The sequence below is a fragment of the Aythya fuligula genome, chromosome 8 (assembly GCF_009819795.1).
Source record: "Aythya fuligula isolate bAytFul2 chromosome 8, bAytFul2.pri, whole genome shotgun sequence".
Lineage (NCBI taxonomy): Eukaryota > Metazoa > Chordata > Aves > Anseriformes > Anatidae > Aythya > Aythya fuligula.
Window position 1 is genome coordinate 2,057,997 of NC_045566.1, and position 17,873 is coordinate 2,075,869.

General features: G+C 50.0%; 1 protein-coding gene across 1 annotated transcript in view; it reads left to right on the forward strand.

Annotated features, from left to right (window-relative positions):
* Positions 1-332: 332 nt before the first annotated feature.
* The window catches only part of JAK1 (Janus kinase 1), a 54,456-nt gene continuing 36,915 nt past the window's right edge, over positions 333-17,873 (forward strand). Inside the window, exon 1 of the mRNA XM_032191915.1 lies at positions 333-465. The gene's annotated coding sequence lies outside the window, so the exon portion shown is untranslated. The remainder of the gene's footprint in view (positions 466-17,873) is intronic.

Here is a 17,873-nt window from a genome sequence, read left to right on the forward strand (position 1 = left end):
ATTTCTAACCACATTTTACAACACGGCTTTGAACGACTGCTGGAAGGCTGAGGGACAGCAGTGACAGCAGTGAGCAGACCACCCAGCGGGCTTCTTTAGGCACCGACTTCTACCCTTTAGGACACAAAACCGGGCACCGGGCTACCTTCCCCGGGCACCAGACCCCGTTATACCCCCGGGGGCCCCTCACAGGGCTCCTCACAGCACCCCAAATGGCGGCTGCCCCCGCTTCCCCCCCCCACACAGGAGCAGGAGGCGGCAGCGGCCGGGCACCACCCCGGGGCGGGCCGGGCCAAGCGCATGCTCCGCGGCCCGGGCCCGCTGCCGTGCCGGGACCGCCGCCCTGCTCCTGCCCCTGCCCGGTTGTGGCTGCCCCCAGCTCGGCTCTTGAACAGCCCCGGCCGCCCCCAGCCCCGCGGGGGCAGCGGGAGAGGGGAGCGGCCGCCTGAGGTGCTGGAGGAGGCGGTGAGTGGAGCCGGAGGGGGCTCGGGGCCCGGTGGTTTCCCCAACCCCCCCCCCCCGCGGGGGAAGGAGTTCGGGGAGCCGGGAGGGAACCGGGGAGGAACCGAGGGGGGAACCGGGAGGGGAACTGAGGGGGGAACCGGGGGAAGGAGCCCCCGGTAGGACCCGCAGGGCTCGGAGGGTTTCGTCCCCGCGGTGGAAATGGGGGTGGTGGGAGCCGGGTGCTGGAGCAGCGCCGGGCTGGGGCCGCGTGGTGCTGGGCGCGGGTCGAAGTTTTTTTAAAAAAAATATCAAAAAATCTAAAAATTAGAAAAAAAAAAATCGAAAAATAAGAGATCGCGGGGGTGTTCCCGGCCGATCGCGGATCCCCCGTGGGCCCTCGGTGCGGCTCGCCGGCAGCGCTGCCTCGCTCCTCGGGGCGGATCGAGGGCCTGGGCGGGTGGATGCGGGCCCAGCGGGGAAAAAAAAAACCAATGTGCTGTTTTTTGAGGCCCTCCCGTTGGGTTAGGGTTGAAAAAAGGTGTGTGAAAGCTTATAGGGGAGAAGCAGGAAATCAGGCTGAACGCCGGCCCTGCTGCGGAGCCCTCTGGCTGGGGGCACGGCTCGGCCTCGACAGGAGCTGGTGTGGAGGCAGGGGAGCACCTCAGGGCTGTGTGGGGGTGTTGGGACTGCAGAACAGCCCCGTGGGGTGCTCCAAAATTTGGGGGGAGGGAGGATGCAGTCACTTCGAGTCACACCGGCGCTGAAATTTAACTCCAGTCGTCCCAGTTCGGCTCCCACTGGGAGGAGATGCTCCGAGGTGGTTGTCTGTTCGCCGGCGCGGGAGAAAGCGGCGAGTTCTGTTTTGCCCTTATAAGGGGAGCCGTAGGCATTTCCTCCTGGCACTTGTTTGTAAAAACACGCAGGAAATTGCACCTTGCTCAGGGCTTGTGCTGGGGGACGGCCGTGGGACAGGTGCTTGGGAATCGGGAGCGGGTTGGGGACACGCTGCCGGAGCCCCGGCAGCTCACATCGCGCCCTTGCTGTCACCCACGGTGTCCCAAGCGAGCAATTGCAGGCAGATTTCTTTTTATTATTTATTTATTTATTTATTTATAATGTAAATATATTCACAGTGATTCGGTTCTCCTTGAATATCATTCTTGTCTAAGCAGCTGCGTGCCGCTTGCCCCCAAGCCCCGTGGAACAGAGAATGCTCTGTGCTCACGCAGAGCAAAACTGTGAGCTTTTGACCTTTAGGAAAGGTTAGGTTAAAAAAAAAAAAAAAGAAGTGTAAAAAGCCAAAGTGAGTGGGTTTCAATTTGCTCAAGAATATAAACGTGGAACTGTAATGAATCGAAGCTTGTCAACTCCTGGAAGTCTCTGCGCTGCAAAAATCTTTCAGAATTAATTTCAAACTTCTTTAAAAATAAGAAAGTGGAGGCTGGAAATCCAGAACTGATAGGGAGTGTGCTGTTTCTGCATATCCAAATGGACTTGTCTGCTAAATGAATTTAGGAAACAAATGAGAAGCAAAACCTGGAGAGAATATCTGGTAGAAAAGCTTTGGAAAGCAGACCTGCAGCAGCTGCAGAGCAGAAAGTGAAGTATCCGTGAGCAGTCACGGGGGAGACTCGGTGGGTAAAGTCAACAAACCTTTTAAACTCATCTTTTGTAGCCAGAGCCCACGGTTTAAAGTTACTTTAATTCTTCTACCTCATGTCTAGAGGGGCTGGAGGTCATCTAGGGTTCTTGGTTGGAAGAGTAATTTGGTAAATTTGGGCTAACTTTTCTGTAGTAGTTTGGTCTTGCAGATAAAAGCCTACATTGACAGAGAGCAGCTTCCCTTTTTTGTGTAGAGGGGAAAAGTCTTTTGAGTTTTCTCAGGCAGCGTCCTGACTGTCAGGCGTGCTGTTGCGGACAGGAAGGTTTCACCTCTTTCCTACCACGTCCCTCCCTCGACGTGGAGGTTGAGGGCGTTTTTTCCCCTGCAGAGGTGGCCTCGGGTTTCCTGGCACCTGGCTGCTGCTGCTTTGGTACGAGGAAGAAGTTCAAAACGCAGCACAAACCCGAATGGAGGACCCTTGACTCTGCATGCTGCGTTGGGCATGAATTGCACGGGAAAGAGCTGCCCTGTGTGTTTACATAAAGAGGAAGGTGTTTGAATTGTTTTGAGGACTTAAGCTGTCTAGATATGAAAACAAACCCTTCAGCCTGGCTTGTGTTTGCATCTGAAAAGGGTCATTAACAGAAGCCATAAAGCAGAAGGTGTGATCAGAAAATGAGATACAGAGAGACGACAGAGTTTGGTCTTGGTTCCTGACTTACCTCATGTCCATCAGTAGCTAAAAATCATTCAGAATAAAACATTTTGTCATAAACCGTCAATACTCAAGTTGGACAAGTGACAAAGGAACAGCAGTTTGTCATTTCTGACTGATCAGGCATTATTCCTGTAAACACACTCAGATTGCTCTGGGTCTCTGAAGCACTTAAGGTGCAATTAGATCTCAGGTATCGATAATGGCAGGCACTTGCCAAATTGACAGAAAATGGCTTTTAGTGTTCAGCGCGCGTTTCAGTGAGTCCTGATGGCCTGCTGCTCGCAGGGGAAGCTCTGCCAAGGACTGACTGCTCCCTTCTGCTGCTTGGATGAAACGTGGAGAGAAGAGTGGATTCTTAGCAGGATTTTGGGGTGTCTGGTGGCTAAATTGTTAATTGCGTCGATTCAACACGTGAAGTGACAGATCAGGGGAAGATTAATCTGCTCCTTTATTTGCTGGGTTCCCCATCCAGTATTCTGTTTTTCCCCTTCATCCAGTCCTTTGGAGGAACCAAAAAGGTGTTAAAAGCTGCTGGGCTGCTTGGGGGTGGTGGTGGGGTAATGTTGGCTCCCTTGGGCAAACCGGCTGCAATTTCTCTTGGTTCAAAGTGGAGAGGGAAGTGAGGAAGCGTGATTTAGTGGCTCTAATATCCTGCCTGGGTGGATTTTTAAGGAATAGGTCCTGAGAATTTTCTTCTTCATCATGAGGGTGGCTGAAGGGCTTAAAGCTTCAAACAACTTTTTCTGGCTAAAATATTTTTTTCTGGTGTTCCTGGGCTGATGATATAAATAACTGCATAAATAATAGAAAACTTGAGCTAGGTGAAACTGGAAGAGCAGCTTTGTACACGGAAAAGCGTTATCTGTATGTCTCACTGCATGCATCAGCCCTTTACCATCCTTTTGGTACCAATAGTGACACAATTTTGTTGTTTATATGGTTATTATTGTTACTGTTCAATGTTTTGACATACCTGTCACACAAAATTGGTAGATTTTTTTTTCCCCTCCAGGAAGTGAAAGGTAAAAATAGGAAATAAAGGAAAAGAACCGAGAATTGGAAGTTAATGGAAAAGCTCAGGGTACGTGCATCATCCTGAACTGAGGAGAGAGGAGAGGCAGTGCTGAAGGCCTGAACAGTCAAAGTGGAGCTGGTGCTTGATGCAGAACTGCCCAGGAGGCTTCAGACCTGACCAAATGCAGCTGAGCTGACAAAGAAAAGGCAAATCGCTCGTGTTAGTGGAAGTGGGTGAGCGCTGCTCTTGCTTCTGCTCAATCAGCTCTGATGGCAGCGCAGCCACCTTCCAGAAGCACAGGTCACTGCTGCCAGCTCCGTAAAGGAGAGTTTGCTGTCAAATTGGAGGAATTTGGTGGTTAGCGCTAAATCCTCCGAGTTCTGCAGGTGAGATTTAGCGTGAGTCAAGGCTTGGGTTGTTTGTGTGCTGGAGGAGGGGACAGGAAGGCTCACAAAGATAGGAGCAGGATGGATGAGCATGTAACATGTCGTTGGATGGGTTTTGAAGCCTTGGGTTGGGTTTGAAGCCCTTTATTTTAATCTCAGCTGTCGCTGGCCTGTGCCTGACCTTGGCCAAGCAGCCTGTTTATTCCTGCAGTGCCTTTCTGCCCCAGACTCCCCTCCCCAAGCTGAATTCCCTCTGCATGTGTTGAGGTAATATTGACTCTCTCTATTTTAAACAAGAGAAAATTCCTGTCGACCAGTAATTGCCTTCTTTGAATTAATTCCCAGTGGTGCGGCAAGCGCAGCTCCTTGCAGATCAAAGTATTGAATGTTTTTTGGTTGTAAATAAAGAATGAGGGGCAGAGACATTTGTCATTTCCTCCTGCGAAATGCCCTGCTGGTTTCTTATAAGCCTTTAGGCCAGAGGCTGCGGGTCCAATTCTGCAGTTTGTGCTGAGATTGGAGACAACTTGTAAAGCAAAGCGAACGTCTGTTGGTGCGGTGTTTGCTTCAGGTTTGTAAGAGTTCACCATCACTCCAGCTTCATGGTTTGGTTTTGGAGAGGCAGAAGTGCTGGGGAAAATCAGCGGGGCCAGCTGCTTGGCCCTCCAGTCCGGACTACACAACAGTGCTGGGCAGCAGCTCGCTTTAAGGCACGTAACAGGACGTTGCGTGTCCACAAACAGCTTTAAAATACGCGAAATGTTCCCCAAATCCCCCAGGTAAGCCTTTGTGTCTGTAGGTAAGGAGAAGAAGCAGACCAAGGTACCAGATCCTGACCTGGGCAGGGCAGTGAAGGATCTCTCGGTGAGGTTTGTGCGTGTGGCGACTCGGTTCGTCAGGAAATGAGCTTGGCACACCGAACTTGTACACCCATTTCGTGATGCCAGCAGCACAAAGCAGTACATTTAACAAAACAAGCCCTAAAAGCCTTGGCACTTGAGCGGTCTAAATAACTTCCTGTTGGTTGCCATCCATAAATACCTGTCTCTGCACTGCTCGGGGTTTCGCTGGGGTACAATACATCCAAAGCAGGTTTTTGTGTGTTTTTTTTTTAAAGCTCTATTATGCTGCAGGGCATTAGTTGTTTGAGAAAAAGGTACAGGAGGTACCATCTAGCTCAATCCTTGCTCTGGGCATTCTGCTCATGCTTTGCTATTTAACCCTGCTGCTCTGCGTGATGGTTTCCTTTTCTTCTTTTTTTTTGTTTTTCTTTTAGTTTTTGACCCAAGGCTCTCTCACACCGTATCCTGGTGGTCTCCTGCGTGCAGAGGAGAGGTGCCCACCCTCACGTCTGAGGTTTTTGATCAAGAACAGCTACGGGCTGGTGTTTGCAGTTGGCGTTACACCGTTCTCCTGTAGGCTCTTTCGTATTTACTGGGGATGCACAAGAAATAACCTTTCACTTTCCGAATGCTTCTGCATTTCGCTTTTCCTCAAAGCATGGCAAAACATACCAAGAGTTTTGAAATTGTCTGAGCCCGTGTGTTTAGAGAGTTTAAGAGTTCAGAAGGAACCAGCCAGGCAAACCACCCAGCCTGACCTGTGTGCGCCAGCTTCCCCTGTCCCCCCTTGCAGCCCTGAGCTGGAGCACGCTGCTCTGCAGGAGTTCCCTGCTCCTCTGGAAATAAAAAGGCACGTTTTCTGCTTTCCTCTTTTGCTTTCTGCTCTTACCAATTTGTTGCATTTGTGTTGAACTATTTTTTTCCCCTTATTTGCATCTTCTGCCCTTACTTTGATTCTCAGTTTTCCGCTAACAAGCCAATTAATATCCCCAGCTTTCTCCCCTGCAGCAGTGCTTCCAGCAGTAAGTTACCTCGCAGATTTTCTGATGACCGAGTCTTACTGCAGAAATCTTGTTTTCTGCTCGTTTCTGTGACCTCTCCAGTTTTTGGATGCCTTTTAAACTATCTGCACCAGCAGAGCATCACCTGTCGCTCCCCACCAGCGTGCAGACAGGGATGCCTTCTCTCCCATCTCACTGGGAACTCAAACTGTTGATTTTCAGCTTTAATCCTCCTGTGGTTTTCTTTTTTTTCCAAGATTCAGGGCTCTGCAGTGGCTGTGTGGTCCCCAGGTGTCCCCAGCCAGCACTTCAGTGCCTCCAGCTGGCTGAGAGCACCCCTCAGCACCTCTCCCCTTTGCAGTTTCCTAGTGGAAACTTCAAATAGTTGTTCCCCCATTAATAATACATTGGTGATATATTAATATATATAATTTATATATATATTTTTTTCCTTGGGGTCCGTGGCATCCTGTGCTCCAAGGAGAGGCAGAGGCCGTGCCTTTTGGTGATGCAGAATGAGCTCCCACAGCTCGATGAGCGTGTTGTACGTCGATGCATGTTGCTGGTGTGAGCACTGCCCACCAGCATTCCTGCCTGGCAGCCTTTGTCTCTCCACTGGCGTTATCTGGAAAAAATCAGCTGGTGGTGTTCTGTGCCAGCACGGGCTTTGGAAGCGGTTCACGACCGTGCATTACGAGTGTTTGCAATAAGAGCTTTAAATTCCCTGTTGAAGATAGACTTAGTAAGTGAAAGGATGTTTAAGGAATGCTGACTTAAAGGACAAAATAAAAGCTTCATTTTTCAAAATACAAACAGCTTTCTTCTGGCGAGTTAAAAGAAAAAATCCTGCTGTTGGTACAGTTCTTTCAACTTCCTGCACATGTGACTGCAACACAGGCAAGTGACATCTGCAGAAGAAGGCAGGTTGGCAAACAGAGGGCTCGCTTTGCTTTAAAAAAAGGCAACTTTCATATCCGGAATGTTTGGTGCATGCGAGCATAGCCTGAAAACCCAGATGCCAGTCGTGTTTGCTTCGCTGTTTGTTGGTACTGACCGAAAGTTTGCCTTGCAGGGAAGAAGGTGCCTCCAGATTTTATTGCGCCGTATCCTTCCAAGTTTGCAATTGAATTAAGAGAAAAATGAGCCACCATTTGATGAGGCAAGATGAGCCACCCTCTTGCTCTCTCTACACTCAGAGAATTAATGAGATGTGACAAGGGCAGGACCTGCCAACCCATAAATCTGTGACGGGGCTCTGCCTCGAAAGGGAGAGAGATCGGGGTCACGCGTTAGCTCCATCCCTGCAGTGCTGGCACCCTGGGCCTTGAGATCTTCGTGCTTTCTCTGAGGAACAAGTCCCTTAGAACTTCTTCAACCCATTACGTCTCCGATACTTAACTCCTTGATAAAGTTTAATTACCAATTAATATAAATTGCTATTCCTTTATACGTGTACGCTGCCGAGTCCCGCTTGTGTTGGGAGCTGAATGCGGTGCAGACAAATCAGTGCGTGTCGGTACGGCTGAGTAATTACAGGCTTCAAAACCTTCACTTGTACCAAACTTTGTGGCGAGTTCAGCCTTCAAAATACAGCGGAGCTGCAAACCACTGTCTCTTCCTGACAATTTTGCTGAAGCTGGCAAAGGCTTTCAGACTGCGACGCCTTTCCTGCACGGCTCCGTCTAGAAGTAAGTCGCGCCGAGTATTTCAGCTCCCATTTTTAAAGCAGATTAACTGGTGCTAGTTCCTCATTCAGAGCCAGGGCAGCTTGCACGTGTGCTTGCAGTGGCTTCGGACGTTACCATCCCCTGGTGCTCGCTGCTCCCTTTCTGCTTGCCCGAGCAGCCCCTGTGGTGTCTGTGCACGGAGCTCAGCCCAGTTCGTTACGCTGCCGCAGCAGCTGAGGCTCCCACGATGGTCAAAGGTAGGAAAGCAGAGCTCAGAGGGCCAGGGCACAGCTAGAGGTAGAAGGGATTTCTTCTATTTAAGACAAAGATTTTAATAAAAGTTTGGTGTTTTTTTTTTTTTTTTCTGCCTCAATAACTGCTTTACGCTCAACTAAAATCATTTCTCGTTAGTGGAGAGCCCACAAATGGGATTTGCTGAGCACCAACCCGAGGCTGAAGAAGCAGCTAATGTCAGTAGAGATCACTTTGCAGGACTTCAGGGTCAAACCCTGGTTAAGGGCAGCTGGGTAACTTGGTATTCTTGTGTAAAGCACCAAGAGCTCCGCTCCAGGAACATCCCATATAGATTGTGCTAATAACAGGGTCAATTTTTTGGCTTCTGGGACTGTCATTTAGGCTTCCATCACTGTTAGCTAAAAGAGGAGGCCTTGCTGCTCTGGAGAGCAGGGTAAGGGTGTGCTACCAGCCAGCAGAAAAAGAGGTTTGGAGCAGCCTAAACCCAGTCCTTTGCCCTGATTCCAGCGCCCTGGTCACAATCCACAGCTGTCAAAGCTTCTTGCAGGGGAAAATAAAAAAAAAAAAAAAGCGGTCTGGTATTTATGATGGGTTTAACACTTAGATCAGGTCTTCTGTTATCATCAGAGAAATAAAAAGTCTGGAGCACTTTTCCTGACCCCTTGAATCTGAGCGTACTTTGGCCTGCCTTGCTGTGGCTGGCACCAAAGCAGGGGCAGGCAGGTTTCTGGCCCGTCGGAGGTGTTAGGGGCTGCATCTGCTCATGGTGATTGTCTGGAAAGGGCTTTGGGGCTTTTCCTGACATTCAGGTGAAGTTGTTCGTGGGAATATTTTCTGCCTGTCTTTTTTTGCTCGGCTTTCAGGTTTTTAGGAGAGATTAATGCTGAGAGATCAATTGTACGCTGAGCACTTGGGGAAAGACAAAAAGGCTGGTTGGAAACTAATGGATGCTGACGGCTCTCCGGTGGTTTGGTTGCAAAATGGAACAAAAGAAAAAATCAGTGTAAGGATCTTGTAACTGGGTATAATGAGTTTAAAAACCTAAAATCAGGTCTGTGCTCTCTTCTGCTGGCATTGTTGAGAACCCTTTTCTGCTCAAGCCTTTGGTTGGAAAGGAGCGGAGCAGCACCGGGGGTGGAACGGGCTCTGCGTGAGCATCCTCCTTCCACGTGGTTGATGATTCTGCCAGAGCAGAAACTGTCAGGTACATCTCTAAAAACAGTCTCCCAGAACTCCCTCCAACGTGTTGTCATAAGATGCATTTTGGAGAGGAAAGGAGAAATTGTGGGAAGCGCTGAAATCCCCTCTTCCCCAGCACTCACTGCTTTGGGGTCCTGTGAGGATGCAGATACTCCGTGGGCTGGGTTTGGACGTGATTTCTGGGGTGCCCAGGACACTCCACCTGGTGCCAGGAGCCTCCAGGACATCATTCAGCAGGAGGTGACATTGGCTGCGGTGGCTCTTACGCGGTGCTGTGACAGTCGTGATTAATTGCCCTAGAAATGATGGAAATAAAATTTTCTATTCCCAAGGAGAGGTTGGGTCTGCAGGGCTGGAGGAGCGACACATCCAAGTTACTGCAGGGATTGCAGCCAGGTTTGGCTGTCCTCTAACAAAGAAAAAATGTGAGATGAGCTCTGCCTGCTCTGAGTTTGCTCTGTCTGAAGTCTCCTCGGTGCAGACGGCTGCTTAACGCGGCTAATATTTGCTTAATGAAATATTTGTGCCCTTCCAAAGCAAACCTGCCAGGGTTTAAAACAGTTGATGAGGTTACAAATCAATAGGTGCCCTGCCCTGCTTGGCTGCATCCTAAGAAAATCCTACAATTAGCCGCGCGTGGCGCTTCTCTGCGTGTCTGTGGGTTGGTTTGCAGGGGCCAGCAGCCCTCCGGCAGTGATTTAGGGCAGGGGTTTGGCGTGAAGCTTCCCATCTGCCTAAAATTCCCCAGGACTTCTGTAAATGATGAAGAATTCCTCACTTACATGGCGTGGCAGGTCTTTGTAGGGTCTGGACAGTTTGAGGCCGTATCCCGTATATATGGCACGCGTGTAAACATGGGGATAGGCGTACGACAGGAGAACAAAACGCGGCAGGAGCTTTGCTGGTAAAATTCCTGCGTGCTCACTTAGGATTGAGGTTGTGAGTTACTTCTAAGGACAGAAGAAGGAAGTACTTTTATGGTGAGAAGCTCGGAGCCGAGGCTCGGGGAGCCATCTTAGCGTGCTCAGGCTGTGCTGGGGGGGAGCACACACCCCGTGCGCCTCCCGGCTCCTTTCCTCGTTAGCCTCCACACGACTGCACGCACTTTAATGGGCAGATTTGCTCCCCGCAGCTTTTCTCTAGGTGTTATTTTGCAGGAGGTTCCTCTCGCTATGGGTAAATGCTTTCCCCCACTCGGCGGCACCGTGCTGGTTGCAAGCTGTCCGCCAGCGGAGCTGGAGCGGAGCAGGGAATGCCCGGCTGGTTTTTAGCAGTTCCTTTTCTTACTGGCCCTCAGTTTTGAAATTCAGGCTCTGTAATTGTAAGACGTACAGCTGTACCACGGTGTATCAAACCAGGGGAGCGGCGTTTTCAATTTCCTCAAACTTTCTCTGCTCCTCTTCCCCCCACCCTGCCTTTCCTAACTTACTGCTGGGGGTGGTCACGGGGAGACCTCTCTGGTTCCCCGTCCCTCTGAGCTGCCTTCACCCTTGTTTTGTCATTCAAACAACTACAAAAAGCAGTAAACATAGCATGGAGCTGTGCTCTGTCTATTTTTAAAATTATTCCCTTGTCTTTACAGCAGAGAATTGATTTTAGGCTCGCTCCCTCCACCCTAAATTCAGAAGCCGTCGCGTCTCATGGTCTCCATGCAAAGCGTGTTGTCAGTTCTGTTATCAAGTCGAAAAGGGGAAACACGAAACCCCAGTCCTAGAGCACAGTTCCTGTTTTTCTGACTTGACTGTTTGAGCTCAGACTTTATCGCTGCTCGTTTTTTGGTAGGTTTGGAAGCAAACAAACACTGTCTGGTGGTGAACAACTGGGTCAGTCTGGGCCTAACCTTTATCCACCTTCACTTTCTTCCCAGTGGTGCTGAGGCACCCTTAAATTTGGGGGGGGTGTTAGGTCACGTTAGGCTTGTCCTGGCAGGGAAGAACAGAAAGTGATAACTTTTTAAGATTGACGCAATATAACGTAGTAGAAAAGTTACTACAGATGATTCACGCCGATGGCAGTCAACGCAGCCGTGCAAATCCAGCACCCCCCAGCCTGGAACTGCAAGGAAACAACAAATATTTGCTCCAGGTAGTGGTTTTCCAAGTGCATTTTCTTTTCCCTTGATGATGTTGCCCCCCAAATTGCTCAACCTCAGCAGAAACTCACAGTTTTGTCAGTGAAGGTGGAATAAAAGCCTGCCATACCTTGGGAGGCTGTGTTCTCATCAGCCAACCGTGTCTTGCTCTTCTGCCAGCAACCTCTCACGCTCCTTCCCTTGCTCATTTGCTTCATGATCTCTTTTAAGGCGTGAATATAAAAATTGAGTTCTTTGCATCAGCAGATGTGACAGCAAGGCTGGCAAAGGCTTTGATTAAAAATCATACACACCACATAAACCACTCTGGAGGAATACCTATGTGTATAAGGTGTCCATATCACACGTTGCCACCTGTAGTGTCTGTGTAGTATTAAGCAGACTGTAATTAGTGCGAATAGCTTGATTAACCTTGATTAAATCACACAGCTGCTATGAAGGCTCTGGGATGGCTGCCCCGTTCTCTGCTGCTGTTTTGATCGTAAATGTGCAGCTGAAGCATCGAAGTTACGAACTTAGCAATATGGAAATTCCCTGTATGTGACTGCTGGTTCCTGTAAACTACAGTAAATAAGACTAAGGCTTGCTTTAGGAGGGTTTTTTTTTCTGTTTTTTTTTTTTTTTTTTTTTTTTTTTTTTTTCTGTTTGGTGTGGTTTGAACAAAGGCTGGCAGGCTGCGCTCACGACCTACCGACTCCTAGCCCCAGGGTCTGCCCCTTCTGAAGGGAAGGGGCTCAGAAGAGGCTTTGTAAAGCGAGGTAATCGGAGCAGAATTTTTCAGGAGTGATCTAATCACGAAAACTTCACAACTTCGGGTCCTTCTTCACCTTGGCTTTTGGTCTATTGTAGTGCAATCCCGTGAGTCATTTACTCAGAAGCGATCATTGAAGGCTGGAGGAATATTTACAAAATTCTGATGAAACGCTGACGACGGGGGTTGCTCGTGGGGCCATGCGTGGCCCGGCCATGTCAGAGGTCCCAAGGTCGGCGGTGACCCTGGCCGGGGGATAAAATAAGAAAAGTTTCAGGCAGCCCTGGGAAAGGAGGGATGGCAGGAGCTGCTGGGGGTGAGTCAGCCCCGGCTGAGTCAGTGCTACAAGTGATTGAACGAGACAGTCCCTGCCTGGCTATTTTTAATATTTGCTTACTCACATTTACTGTACGGAGCTCTTTACAGGAAAGGTAGGTAGAAGCTGCTAGGTCTTCGCGCTGCTTTTTATGGCGGGGACTTCATTTCATTGATTTGGAGCGATGTCTTCAGTGTTGCCTTTATGTTTCATAAGGGACGTGATCTAATATATTTAAGAAGTATTTTGGTGTTTTATCCACAATGAATATTCAATTCATGTTCTTTTTTTCTGTTGTACAACCCTGCTTGCAATTTCCATAATGCTCAGTGCTGCCTTTCTCGGGACAGCAGCGTCCTCGGCTCTGCAGTTCTGGTGACCAGTAAGGTGAGCAGTAAGGTGCCCGCTCCTTGGCAGACACAGGTATTCTCTCTACAGGTGTTGACAGCTCTGTTTGCAGGAGGAAGAAGTAGAGGAGCTCGCACGGGGTTGCGTGCGTGTGTCGTGGAGTTCAGCGGTGGCTTCCTGTTTACTGCTGCTGAGCGAGGATTTGGGCTCGGGCCAAAGAAGGTGCAAGAGTGTGGCTTTGTGGATTTGCTGTTACGCCGGCCCGCAGCCGCCTCTCCCCGGCCATCCCCACCTCCTGGCAAGGTGCTGCAGGAGGGACCGCGGCCGTGGGGCGCACGCAGGGCCTGGCACTCACTTCTCGTGCTATGCAAACAAGCCTCCGGTGCGCAGCCGGGTTCCTCGAGCTCCGTGTTGGTGCTGAAGCTGCTCGGGGTCATGATTCTGCAGATCAGAGGCTCTGTGGTTGAGTTGGGATAAACTGGGAGTGCTTCGGCTGTTACAGGTGAGATAACTCGTGCTCATCAGCCCCTTGGAAGGAAAGGCCGACCTGTTGGGTGTGCAGCTCCTATCGTGGGACTCACCAGCAGCAGGAGGCAAAGCAAGAGCCGATGGTTTGTTGGTGCAGAGTTGTGGCAGCAGGGAAATGGTCCTGAGCCTGGAGCTGTTGGGAGAGAGGCCTTGGAAATGAGGGCAGGAGGGCTGCAGCCAAGCAACGTCTGCTCCAGTGTGCTGCTGAAGAGCTGCCATAAAACTGTACCCGGACTGGGAAGCACACGGTGAGGATTGGCCATAAACTTTTATTAAATTGCTCTTAGCCAAAACTGGGAATGGAGAAACAGCGAGCTCCTGTAAACCTGGATAACATCACGGCACTCCTGGGAGGGCCAGCAGACTCCTGAAGATGTAACAGTTATAGTAACCGCCGAGTAACTTTTTTTTTATTTATTTTTACTTTGGACAGACTTCTTTATAATAGGCTTCAAAGAGTTTTCCTCGAGGTTCTGAAATACAGAGTATGTACGGCTGGGACTTCTCCCACCATTTCCATACATCGTGCGACGCGCAGAGGAGGATGATTTCCTTGTTAAAGGGAAGACCACCAAGTTACCGTGCTGTAGCTGTGTGAACGGGGCAAGGAAATGCTTTCTAAAAAGAGAAATCAACGAGCTGTAAACAAACGCGAGATGATTCAGCCCCAGCAGAATTTTGGAGAAAAGTTCAGTCGGACGGCTGAGCCGGAAGAGGTACAGGGCTTTCTAGGCAGAAAAGCCTTCAGACTGTCAGACTGAAATTGTTGTGTGTGGTGAGGTCCCATCCATCGCCCCAGCTCCGTGTCAAGGGCTAGAGGCTGCCAGGGTACAGATGAACATAAAGGCAAGCTTCAGTCATTCTGTGACCAACCCATCAGCGAGAGGACGCTTCTGAAAGCTGCAGCGTAAGCTCCACGACCTGTAACGCAAACAGGGCTCGTGGAGGGAAGAAAAACAAAGTTCTGCTGCTCAGCGATGTACGCGGGAGCCACTGCTGCCTTACCACCTTTGAACCGCTGTTGACACAACTCTGAGGTCAATACGTAAAACTTACTCCGTTTATCTGGTTAGTTAAAAATAGCCCGGGGATTTGTCCAAGAGATTGAATGAATTGAATGCAAATATTTGGATTGTTTGATAGGGCGATGCTGGGATATAAGTCAGCGCTGACAGAACACTTGCAGCAGCAGTTCTCTTGCTTGGGACAGGCACACCACGCCAGGCCGTAGCATTCACAGTCAGCCTGGGCAGTGGCTGTTCAGTAGAAAGCAGAGAGCTCGATGAAATGAGATAAAATTTTGGTTGAAAAAATCCACCACAAGTGGGCACGGGGTTTTTGAGACCCTGTCCTGCTTTACTCAGCTGATCCAGGTGCGTGCAGGCGGCTGGATGCTGGTGTCTGTGCCACTCTGGGGTGGACCTGATTTACAGGCTCCTTCTCAGCCCCTGTTCCTGCCGAACAAGATGCTTGTGGCTAAATCTGCGGCGCTCAAAGGCTGAATTGTCGGTTACCTTTGTTGTCTCGGGAGATCAAAAACAATCCAAGATGAGCAGCAGCCCATGGCTCCGCTTCAGGCAGAAAAAAACAACTCTCAGATAAGACTCATTGCAGCAGTTGGCAGCCAGCATCGCTGCTACTCCAATTTCTCAAGTCTTGTAGGGGAATCACTACAAAAATAAGAGAGGGCCTGGGCTCTCCTAGTGTCCAGAGGGCACTTGGGATGTGGCTGACACCGTTTGCACCCTAAAAGGAGCGGGTGATGCCTCTCCAGTTGTGTGTGCATAAAGCAGCAAGCGTTGGTTGCAGGGTTGGGCACAGAAGGCTAAAAGAGCTGAGAAGGAGCATCAAATCCTATTACTGGAGAGCCACAGTGGTTTGGGCTCTGCTTTTTGGTAACCTCCTTGCATTGCAGAGCTCTATTTGTCTATGCAAACCTCATTTCTAAATAGCTTCACTGCTTGGTTTCCTTTATTTTAATTGGCTTCTGCTGATTTACTTGTATTTGACTTTGAGGAGGAAACAAGCCTGCAGCTGTGAAAAGGGATTTTTTTTCCACATTCAGCTCTTTGTCATGGCTTGGATCAGAGAAAAATGACTTAGGGTGAGATTAGGTAAGAAGCATCTTGGGCTCAATCTCCCAGACTGGCACGAGGAGCACGTGGTACCCAGCTCGAAGGCAGACACCTGCATTGAGCTGCGTGCTTGGGAAAAGGACAGTGTGCAAGTCTTGCCAGGCACCCTCTCAGCTCTAGCTGGGGAACGTGTGTTGAACACAGCACTTTTTTTCTTACCAAACCATTTACCTGAGACCGAAGCCAGCAAAGGTCAGTGCAGACTCGTTTTTCAGCTATTACGTGTGCTGCTCATCGGTGGGAGAAGAGCTAGAGCAGTGCTCGGCTCTTTAAAGAGAAAAGAGGAGTTCCTGCCCCGGGCAGTCTGAAAATAAACCAGTTTCAAGATCTGTCACTGTTATTCTTTTTTTTTCTTTTCTAAAAGTCAGTTTATGCACCGTTTTCTGGCCTTTTCTGTTTTCTCACACGCTTGCAGCCACCCTGGCTGGCCTTTGGGATGCCTGAACCGCAGGAGGAGAGGCCCTTGGTGGGAAGGATGCAGCAGTCCTGGCGGGGATGAGCCGCTCCCCTGTCCTCCCCCAGCAGCTCCAGCCTTGGTGAAGTGGTGAGGAGAGCAGGAAACAAGCCGTGAATGGACTTGAAGAGGAACTCCAGTCTTGTCATCTCATACTTTGCGTCTGACAAGCCAATTAACTGCTTGGGGTTCCTTCTGACTAATGGGAACAAACATGTTTACAGCTGGCTGTTCTGCAGGTGTGCTCTGGTGAGCAGTCAGTCATAAAAAGTAATTGCTCTGCGTGGCTATCGCAACAGCTGGGCCATAAAGGCCTGCATTTCCCACTCATTAATGTCCCAGCAGCAGTCAGTGCTTCTCCTCCTCAGCCATATGTGTCTTTGGAGAAATATGCGTGGGCAACTTCATACAGAAAACCACCCAAACTGAGCCAAATCCACCCGGTTACTTCGTTTCAGCATGCACAAATCACAAAATGCAGGAAAATGCCACGAGGCTGTGTTAGCTGCTCCTTTTCTGAAGCCTCTCTCGCCTGCCCACCCAGCTCTACGTCCAGCCTTCCCCCTTCAGCAGGCCCAGCATTTGAGCCCCGCTGTGCTCCTGTGGCTTGAGCAGATCCTCTGCCACCCTGCAGCTCCCTGTCCTCGGATGCCGGAGGCCTCGTCCACGGGCCGGCTGTGTTTTCATGTGAAGTGCTGAGCTAATCCGTCTCCAGCTTCTCTGAACTTGGAACAAATTTTCTATACGCAGTCCAAATAGTTTTGATCATTAAAATAGTTTGAATCAGCGTCGTCCAGTGGCTTTCCATGGGAACGTTTGGGGTTGGAAGCTCCTTGCTGTTTGCGTGCTTTTCAACACGCCTCTCGTGCGCGTACATGAATAAATAAGTTTTTTTTCCCCTTACTGTGTATTGCAGTGTTAATTAACCTGAATGCTTTTGGCTTTTAAATAATGGTTCCCCTTTGCAACATCTACTACCGTGAAAACATTTACCCTCTATTTTTTGAGTGCTTTAGTACTGGTGAGAGTGGTAATCTGCATCTGATTTCCAAAGGGTGCCAGGGGATCTGTGCGGTGTGTGGGGTGGGCAGGGGGGGCTCTGCTCACGGTCACGGAGAGAGCCACGCATGGGGCAAATCCGTTTTCGAACACAGGTGGTGCTTTGCATGGCGTAGGAGAAATTAAAAAGCAGTTTATATCGGGCAGGGGGAGAGGTAGTGCCACTTCTGGACCGGTGCCTCCAGCTTTCGAGATGCAGAAGCAGCTTTTTTCCTGATGGATGTAGGACTTCGTGCGTTGGAGAAAGACTGGCTGGTCCTTCCTGGTGAAGGGATGTGACGTTAGTGCCAGCAGGTAGTACTGCCGTGTTCCTACCTCACACACGTGCTGGGGGAAAGGAGGGGGACAAGAAGAGTGATGCTCTTCTTGCAAAAAGACGCTCCGTTCCTTCGCGTGGCTGGGTTTTGCTGAGCCGGGTGGAGCTTTGCCAGGACACAGCTTCTGCCTGAAGGGCAGGGGGGCAGCACCTGAGCATCCTTTGTTGCTGCTAAGGTGTATTTCTCCTTCTTGGTTGCCTTGGTTCTCTTGATGGCAGTGCAGCCGTGCATCAGAGGTAATGGACAGGAGGGGGTGCGCCTGCTGGAGGAGCGTTTGGTGGCTGCAGGCAGGGAACATGCCTCTATTTTTTTTTGCCAGTTTGTCTTAATTTGCAGCCCTGTTGGTAAGACCAGAGGCAGTCCGTGCTCAGATCTTGAATCCTAGTGATTTTTTTCTCATTCTTCCATCCCTGTTCTGCTTGACTGCGCCTGGAGAATCGCACAGATGTCTTCGCACCGCCACGGGCAGCTGCGCTTGGCACCCCGCTACCAGAGCACCTGCCGCTTCACGGAGATGTCTGGGCTTCAGCTCCCAGCTCCTTTCTGCGTCGTGGTGGAGCTCTTTATATGGCACCTGACGGGAAGGGCTTTGCTTGAGAGACCGTCTTTAACCCCGAAATTGTTCTGGTACCGTGGGGCTACGTGGGCCAGCCAGAACTGCACGCAGAGCCGTAGCGGTGGGGCTGCTGGTGTTAAAGTAAAAACAGAGGAGAAGAGAAAACAGAGAGGGGTAAGAGACTTG